Source organism: Pyrus communis, chromosome 9 (genome assembly GCF_041283825.1).
Source record: "Pyrus communis isolate YQ-2024b chromosome 9, ASM4128382v1, whole genome shotgun sequence".
Classification (NCBI taxonomy): Eukaryota; Viridiplantae; Streptophyta; class Magnoliopsida; order Rosales; family Rosaceae; genus Pyrus; species Pyrus communis.
The window spans coordinates 23,695,456-23,705,609 of record NC_142573.1 but is presented as its reverse complement, the minus strand read 5'-3'; the positions used below and the strand labels follow the sequence as shown (position 1 = coordinate 23,705,609).

At 33.9% G+C, this 10,154-nt stretch overlaps 1 long non-coding RNA gene across 1 annotated transcript; it reads right to left on the bottom strand.

Annotated features, from left to right (window-relative positions):
• Nucleotides 1-3,213: 3,213 nt before the first annotated feature.
• Nucleotides 3,214-9,919, bottom strand: LOC148694436 (uncharacterized). Its single transcript, XR_015966381.1, has 2 exons — nucleotides 9,287-9,919; nucleotides 3,214-8,598 (listed from the first exon to the last, which is right to left on the bottom strand). It is a non-coding gene; the product is annotated as an uncharacterized LOC148694436 (long non-coding RNA).
• Nucleotides 9,920-10,154: the final 235 nt, after the last annotated feature.

Below are 10,154 nucleotides of genomic sequence, written 5' to 3'. Positions count from 1 at the left end.
TATTGAGGATGTGTTAACCTAAGTAGACAAGTTTTACTATCTCTATCACACCCCAACCAGCAAATAAGGACTATTCATAAGTTAGGGTGTGAGCCATATCTTAGCTATAGAAATAAATTCTATAACCAAGACATGGTGAAGAAATGAAAAAAAAAAAACTAGAACACAATACATCATACAACAAAATTTTACATAATAAACGCTTGAGTTTACTATATAAAATTCATTTAATATGCAGCGGAAATAGCATTAGTGCACAAATTACTTTACAAATGAAGGTAACAACAAAATAATAACTGAAATAAAATGTATGCTAAGATGCATGAATGTACTCACTCCCTTCTAATCTCGCTAACACATACCTAAGGCATCTAAGCCTGCACGTCCCATACCATGCTTATATCACTTGGCTCCGAATACCATAGCATATGAGTTAACTCCCGTTCATTCTTTAAGTCCAATTTTTAGAATTAAATTCTCAATTTCCACTTTATTTATATAGGAACTTCTCCCAACACCCAATTGTATATTCAACCCCTTCCCCAATGCTTGACATATACAAGATTTCATTATTTTATAATCATCCAATTGTATACTCAAGCCCTTCCCCCGACACCTGACATAGACAAGGTTCATTATTTTAGATTCAAGGCATTCCCCAGCCCATGAATATCTTCACAACTCAAACACTTTACACAAGTGAGTGCTTGACACAACACTATTTTTCTTGCTTTGCAATGCATATATATGTATATGTTATGCTCACATAGATATGAATAATAACATTTTCTCTAACAAGCCTGCAAGCTTCACCATAAATCAAATTGGTTAGTAACAAGAGTAATATAATCATAATATTAACAACAAAGCAATAATCTTTAATATAAATGATAAGCAATATATTACCATTTGTCCTTTTGTTGATCCTCATTTTCCATTATGTTTCTCATTTAAAACTCAGTGTTTTATTAATAAATGGTTTGCTTAACTGAAATTTATTTCAATTAGACAAACGAACGCGGAGATTTAAGTGGTTCACCAATTTGGTTACGTCCACTAGGGTTGTGTTTGTATTTGTATTTCACCAGGTAATGAGGATTTACAAATACACAACACGAGGAGGCACAAGGTTGTCCAAGTAGCTTCAATGTTATGGTTTGCAGACTAGGTGTAGAAGCTTCATGGACAATCCACCACATCACTGGTTCCAAATGCAACATATCATTCATGGCATCAATAGTTCCAATCCATTTTGAACTATAATACCTAAAACAAAAGAAATAGCACTTTAAGAATATAAGTATAGAGCTAAAGTTAAATTAAAAAAAAATGTTCAAGAAAATTAGCAAACAATCATTACCTTGAATTTAAAAAATGCGTCAAACAATGAAGTGTAGTGCTATTTTTAGTCCATCTCTCCAATAAAAAAGTTGCTTTTTTATGTTGTGCCTTGCATTCATACCTATAGATAACAACTTTCACCTTTTCTATCATAGCATCCCATCATTCATTCACCAATTAGAGACAAGGTTTATTTGTTTCAGCAATTGTAAAGAAAAGAATATAATTAATCTTCTCCAAAAAATACTCATCCAATATCTTTTGCTTCACCATGTTTGCTTTAACCAAATATTCTTCTTTGTACAATGACCAATTTGGACTAATCATCATTTATAGTAAATCTCCGTTTATTTTCTTAAATCATTTAAGCATCACAAGTATGGACGAAAATGTAAAAATTAAAAAAAAAAATTAGTACATCTCATAATTGAATTTAAAAAAAAAAAAAAGTAGAGTAAACAAACCTTGTTTCAGATGGAGAGCAACTTTAGTTTGCAGTCTTCATTAAACATAGACAATCTCATGCTATGGTTTAAAAAAATTTATGGACCAAGCATCACTAACAATGGTTTAAATCCAATTGCATTCATCATACCAAACATCTCAAAGCAAGATTAATGGTTTGAACAACACATGGTGTCCAAAAGATGTTAGCATAGTGAGCCTTAATAAGTAATCTAGCAGCTCTACTAACGGGGGCATTGTCAGTGATCACTAGAACTACATTTTCATAATCAATTTCTTTAATGGCTTCTACAAGGAAATTGGCAATACAATGCTTGTCTTCATATCCACATTTGCAATTATTTGCCCTCAAGAACATAGGCCTACTTTCACAAGTTGCCAAATATATTAGTTAGCGATCTCCTTTGAGCATATGTCCAACCATCACTACACAAATAGTGAAATTGTATAGTTGTATGTGGGTGGAACTTGATGCTTTAATGTTTTTAATTATTGAATTTTTTTTTAAGTTATATATCATTCGATATTGTTCTTCGTTTCAGTTTCGATAAATTATACTTTCTTTTTTAATGCTCTGAGGAATACGATACTTAAACTTCGAGTTTATAATCATACGCGACATCTACCCTTGGGTTTACCAAGCAATATCGAAGTTATTCCCTTGTGAACAAAGGTAGTCATCTCCCTTCACACTATCTTTATGCTCAAGTTGGGGTTTAAAAATCAGAAAAATCTGGGTATGTGAGTTGTTAACCTTTCTACCTATGTTGCTTGAATGTGAAATTAAGGGTTCATCGTACTTGAAGAAATCTGAGTTTAGGGATTTTTACAATTATATTAAGATATGGCATTAAAAAAAGAGCTCATATAGCTTGAATCTAAGACATATAAGGTATGAATTAACAACAATTCAAAGGTTGATACATGCCTGAAGGACTTACATAAGAGGTTTGATGGCAACGAAGGATAGATGATTAAATACTAGTGGTCAAATTTTAGCAGATCTGAGTCATATAAATTTTAGTGGTCAAATTGTCTATAGTATGACATAGCACCGAGTAGCAAAGAAGGGTGTAAGTGACAACATTGGACATAGTTACGCTATTAGCAATGACAATGTTGCAAAATTCACCGACTAAGACTTTGCTTTGATTACTGGATTGCAATATGACAAAGAGCCGAACATAAATGTGTCAAATATGAACGGTTTAAATATGAACAAATACTCTCTTGTTAAAGGCATGTGATTAGAAAAATATTGTAAACTACGTTTAATAGTTGCCATGATAAGGATGATTTAGTGAAATTAAGTTTGTACATTTTCTGATTTGTGAGGTTGACCACATTGTAAATGTGAAGGACATTTACCTCCACTGAGCAAATTAACCAAACAATATCCTCTAATGGTTTCCAAATAATAAATATGATTTTATAACGGAAACAGTCATAAAAGGTATTTACATAATAATATAGAAGGCGTACACTTGCAAAATTACAATTATAATTATCAAGCTACACTTAATTAGAAGTACAAAACACTAACATTTCATGTACATCTACTAAGGCCTTCATGCTACACTTTGTAACACACCAACTCATCATTCGTGCTCCTTGAGCCAATCTTGAAACAACTCACAAATGATAAACCATGGCATAGAAGCAAAACAGTTCCAAACAAAATATGCATATAGAGCATTAGTCAGTCTACTTTGAATGCACCATAGACAGAGCACGATGGTTATTCCTCTGTCATACAAATTAATTAAGTTGCATACATGTTAATCTTTAGTAAAGTTTGCCACACAATGATGTGCATCTTCTTGATCTCCTAACCCCTTTCTCAAGATCTTCATTGAATGTTTGAACATGCATGACATTTTTTGCATCTAAGAATTTGTCTTAGAATCTAATTTTTTTATTTTTTTAGGTATTTTGTTCCATTAATTAGGCATCTCATGTGCCCATTCATGCATGTCTTTTCAATTACAGATTTTTTATCATTTGCCCTCCTCATCACATGTCAAGCCCCTCTTGTTCATAGATGTAAAACATTGTCCGCTCTACTCCTTTCGGTATCTTTGCCCAAACATTGATCATCAACAATTATTATTTTGTGGAATCCATTTTCTAGTCTTTCTTGTTTTGCATGCACTCCAATTTTTGTTGTTTCTTGCTTGTGTGAAATAAAATTCAAGTGTAGCGATCATTTAAATTAGGGTTACATCAAATAAACACCATTTCCATTAATGAGCAAACAAAAATGAAGTTATCCCTGTTGCACCCCAAAAATCTTGAGATGTTTGACTATCTTCCTTTTCAAATCATACTAAAATGAAGTTGACCTGGTTGCACAACAATCCACCTCAAAAACAATTTTACCAACATATGATAGCAAAAAAGGTTGGAAATGTTTAAACTCACATAAGATCTCGTACAACTTAATGTAATAAAGCATATTCCAAGAAGGTTCTAATCCACATTCCTTCATAATCCACACATGATGAACGACGTTGATATTATTAACACAAAAACACAAAGATCATCTCAAAACCACCAACCCATGAGTTGATAAATCTAGATATTCATTTTACCAGAGCTAGAAACGATTGATATGTCTCAATGGTCGAATAAAGTGTAACAACGATCAAAGTTTTCATTCCCCATCACCCTAATCTTTTGTGCATCAGCCAACAAAGAATACCACATAAAACATCAACACACTCAAACAATGCAAATTGACATCTTGTATACAGATAAAAACCATTACAAGGTAAGTCATCCATCATTTTCCAAGAATTTGATTTCAAACTATACATAGAAAGTTGTCAACACAGGACTTCATAAGTAAAACATCTAATAATTTTGAAAATGTCACAAATTTATAATCATCATTATCAGTATCATAGCATAATGGCAACTGTTGCAACACATTATCCATATCTGCCTTTGAGGAACTACTTCGGGGAACCATTTTGAACCTTTGAATGGAGGAATTTCATAAAGCAATTTGATTAAAATATGCACGGTGAAGGTAAATTGATAGAAGCATATTTATGCGACTTTGTTAGCCTATTTCCTTGCATTTACTCAGTTAGTTTCTATTTATTAGAGTGTTTTAAGCCATTTTGTGTGTTTGTTGGTCCAAATGGTAAAGTTGGCAAGAAAAGGCAATTTGAAGCATTTTAGAGTAGTTTTACACTTGGAATGGATAACACATGCATGGAGCAAGGTGGATGGATGTTTTTGAAGATCAAAAGAGTCTAGGAATGTGCTTAACATCTGGAAGAATTGATTCAGGACATTGAAGATAAGGAATCAACTAAAAGGAAGGAACATTATCCAAACCTTATCTTATCTTATCTTATCCTATCTTAATTCCAGCTACAAAGAAGACTCAATTCCACATTAAATCTCCTAAATATCTGGTTCTAGAAATCCTATCCCTTGCCCTAGATTGGTGCCGCATATCCTATCTCTTGTCCTTCTAGAAACCTATCACAATATTCCCTTTCTAGAAGCCCTAGAATATGCCGCACCCTCTCCTTATTCTCCCTGGTTTCTACCATGTAACTAATCCTTTTTCCAATACAAATCTGCCTTACCCTATCCTTGTTCTCCAAGGATTTCTGCCATGAAACCTTAGCCTATAAATACATAACATATCTACCGCAGAAGATAAAGAGTTTTTAGAGAGAATTTAAGAGAGAAAAATACAAAGAGTGCCGCAGCTTTGCAAGGAAGGAAGGAAGGAGAAGAAGAAGCTTAAAGCCGTGCCTGCCATCCAAGGCCATTGGAGTGTTAGAGCGTTTCTAGGTGTATTCGATCCTTAGTTTTAGTCCAATGTTTGTTTTAATTTGGTTTTCAATTATGATGGACATGTCGAACTAATCTCTTTTTAGCTAGAGGTGAATTCGAAGCCATGGACATATGTTTTATATAAATTGATTACATCCAATTATTGTTTCGTAAAACATGAGTGTGATTTACTTATCTGCTTGATTGATAACTTATTCTTGTATGTTGATTAAGGGTGCACACTTAGTTTGCATGCATGAATCTGATGCTAAAATATAAGGGAATTTCACCTAATAGTTATGAACTTATATTTAAAAGTAGTGGAAATCACTAGTCATGATTGTGTTAAGTAAATTCATGGCAGAAGTATAATGCAGTTCATAGTTACGAATGCCTTGTTAATGCTTATGATTTTCATAGAACTTAATTATCTTTGATATGTATCTATATCATGCAGTTCATATAGGGAACTTAATAAGAATAATTTGATTGCGTCGCTGAGTCCAATTCAATGAATTTAGGAAAATTTGATGGTTAATTTGTGCAGTTCACGGTTAACTTGGGGCATTGTCATTCATGGTTTATAGGAATAGTAATTGGAAATCAATTTGTATGCATATGTGTCATGTGTGGAGAAGGACCCTTTAGCTAGCCTTTCACCTCCTTAATTCACCCAATTTCATACACTTTAGTTTGTTTCTGCAACCTACTTAGTTTTAGTTAAAATTTGTCAAAACAACCCTCATTTAGTATTCTGAGTCTTTTTAGTTTAATTTTCATCCAAACTTCTTTCTAGTGCTTATTTAAGTCAATTTAACTTGCTTTTATGTTATTTGAGTCAATTTAGTTTGTTTTGAGTTGTTTGAGTCTAGTTTTCTGTTTTTGAGTTAAATAAGTGTAGACTAGCATCCCTCCTAATCCTTGGCCTAGAATGATCCCTATTTTCACATACTACAACTATCAAGAAGAGGTTTAATTTGTGTGTTAGTTTATACCACATCATAAATCAAACCATTAAAACAACCCAAATGCAAGTATGTACATGGTCTCTTAAAGTCTTCTTAAGCCAAGTTATCAATCATTTGGACAGGTTGTCATATTCATTAGAAAGTTATCAATACTCATAAAGGTCTAGTTGCGCAAGTAAATGATAGAATAAATAATTGATCCCCAGAGACCGTTTTGATATGTGCTCTGATAAAGTGCTGCAATTAGATTAAAACATTCCAACTTTTGGAAACACATAGGGATTGAATCATAATCCACATGATCCTTGTCTAGTAGGAGCTAGATCTTGCAATTTAATAGTAGTATCGCTTGATTTTTTTTAAGAATATTTGCTTTGTGTTTTTTTAATTTCCTCTAGGAGCTAGATCTGGCCATTTAGTAGTAGTATCGCTTACTTTTAGAAGAATACTTATCTTTGTGTTTTTTGTATTTCCTATAAGAGCTAAATCTGGTTATCTAGTAGTAGTATCGATTGATTTCTAAAGAATGTGAGCATTGTGTTTTTTGTGTTTCTTGTAGGAGCTAGATCTAGCAATTTGGTTGTATATCACTTGATTATTGAAGAATAAGATTTTGTGTTTCTTATAGGCTATGTAATGTTATTTTTTTACATATGTGAAATTTGGTAAATAACTCCTATTTAAGTGACTTCTGATATAGATTTTGTTTGTTCCTTTGAATGTTGTTTGATTTGTTCATTTGGCAAATGTTTCATGTTTTAGTGTAACTTTTTGATATAGATTTTGCTTCTTCTTTTTTCTTTTGATTTTAATTTTTTTTTCAATGTTGTTTCCTCTATTCATTTAGGAAATAGCTTATATTTTAGGAGACCTTTGTTTCAAATTTTGATTGTTATTCTCTATTCAGTTTAAGATTTTCTTTTTTGTAGTTTTCTTTGTTCATTTGACAAATAGTTCATCATTAATATTGACTTACTTTGTTTTATGAAATTGAACAATTTTTTTTGGTTGACAATTGATTTTCTCCTTGCCTTAGTTCACATGTGACATTTGTAATGCTCATCCACTATCTTTGTTCAAATATGCTAAGAATGTTGTTGGAATTTACAGGAAATTGGTCTGTTCAACATGCTTGAAATGGTTTAAGAAAAAGAAATGACTTGAAGATTGATTATGATAGGTTGCACAACGCTCAATGTGGATATTGTGGCAAGGAGAAATGTATAAATCCCATGAAGACTGATGGCCAATATGAATGTCTAAAAGATGTAAGTTGAACCTAGTGGACAACAGTCTCACTCCATCATTCGTCGTTGGTGTATCATTATGGATACTCCTAGAGGTTTAACATTTAGGTAGCTTAACGTGATCAACCATAAAGAAGAACACAAGCATAATGATGATCCTACGAAGTGACATACACATGACTAAGGAATCTTGTAAGTAATTCTCTTTGTCATCTTTCTTTGTTGCTTTATTGATTACAATCAATGGGTTATATAATGAATAACATATTGTATGCTATTTATTATTTTTCAGGGTGTATTTAATTATTCAAATCAAACTTATCCCTATAATATTCCCGGAAACCTAACACTCAAACCATGCTTAGGAGAGTTGGGTTGGGCAGGTTTCATGGGTTGGGCTTGTTTGGTTTGTTTTCTTATTCCTATTATGAGTATGAGAGACAAATAATCAATATTTATGTCAAATGAGGCCTATATCGTGTTTTTATATGACACACCCTGACCCGGAATGGCCACTTGGACTTCGAATCGAGTTATGCTGGCCGACATCTGGAGGGTGACGAAGCATAAAAGTGTAGTGTAGTGGAAAAAGGATGTGAATTAATTTAAACCTAAAAGTGCCAAATCAAAAAACTACGCAAGTGAGCGGGATTGAACCCATTTCACACGTGATGTCAGAGCATAAGACAATATAGAAATAGGATGAGGGTTATACCACTGAAGATAACCATCTCCTGAGATTTGCTAGAATCCTCGTTTACACGTAAGCATAGATACTAAACCTGAAAGGGCGAAAAACAAAGTTGAGTGGTCAGCAAAACAACGTTTGTAAGAAAACCTTTATTTTCGAACATAGTAACCCTTTGCTATAAAACATGTATATTTTCCTTAAAATATACTACGTAAGTATGTAAACAATAGTAATATAACCAGAAATATGGCAAGTCATGATATTTCAAATGCCGCAAGTCGTGATAATCAAGTATAACTAAGTGCTCATCCATCTAAGCTGACACACGAGTTTGTACAGATGATTTCTGACATGAACATGATTGGGTGTAATCAATACGCTCTAGTACTACGATTACGTGAAGGTTGGTGCAGAAGCACGGTCACTTATGAGTTGGGATTGCCTAATGCAATATGTACGACAAAACTGGCACGTAACTTGGATCCAAGGCAAGCGAATGGTGCAAATGTGAACATACACGTGAAGGACTGGCCCTGGCTTTAGACGAGTACTAACACCAGGGTGCAGCAAGATGAGTATGTACAAATATGTATGAATGTCATGACAGTAATATCCCAACCATATAACAGCATTTATCACATTTAATATCACAATAACGATACTTGGCAATATAAGCGTAAAAATGGAGTAAATATGCATTTATGGAAACTATAACTATGCATAGATATAAAAACAAACTGCCCATTCACAAATACGCAATCGAAATGAATCCTCCGAACCTTGCTTGATGCCGTATGCCCTCGGGATACGTTTCCCTTACACACGTTGACCACATGCTAGCCAGAGGTTAGACGCACCGCCACAAGTGGCTACACTGGCAGCCACGCGTTGCAAATACCGAAGGTCCACGTTAGCCCACGCGCTGTGAGTACAACCATACTCGCCTTCCTCGTGAAAACTTGCAATTTTTGCAGGTTTTTGTTTAACTTCCAAAGCTCCTAACGAGCTCGATTCTCAACCAAATTCAATTCTACAAAGACCAATTTAAGGCTATGAATGTAATGAATTGATCTATATTTACTGAAAGTTCGATTGTGGTCCGTGTTGATCTATATTTACTGAAAGTTCAATTGTGGTCTGTGTAACTGCAACAAAACACTACCACGACACAATCTTAAGGTTTAGAGCAAAACCAAAACATCACTAAGGTCCAAAGGAAGGAAGACAGAACTTACCCAAGTCGGAAAACCAAGAAATCTTGCCAGAGTTCCATGAAAGAGATGATGAATAGTGGCAACGTTCCTGTGTAGTGTCGAGCTCCACGTCTGGATTGATGCTCACGGCCTAAGCTTACAAAAATAGGGAAGGACAGGGCATGGTGGTGGTCCGACAGTTTAACTCGCCGGAGAAGTCGAGTGTTTTGATTGGGTGCCAGTTGAAAGGAAACAATTTGATTGGTGTGGAGGGAAATCGGGGAAAGGATTGGAGGGGAGTAAAAGGTGGAATGTGAATGGTGAAAAAAAAAACAAATTAAATAACTTGATTGGTGGTTGATTGGGGGATCGGATCCACTTTTTAGAGATTTTATGGTTTTTGTACAATTTTAAATGTACAAATCTGTCCACTTGACAGTGTTTCTGATACAGT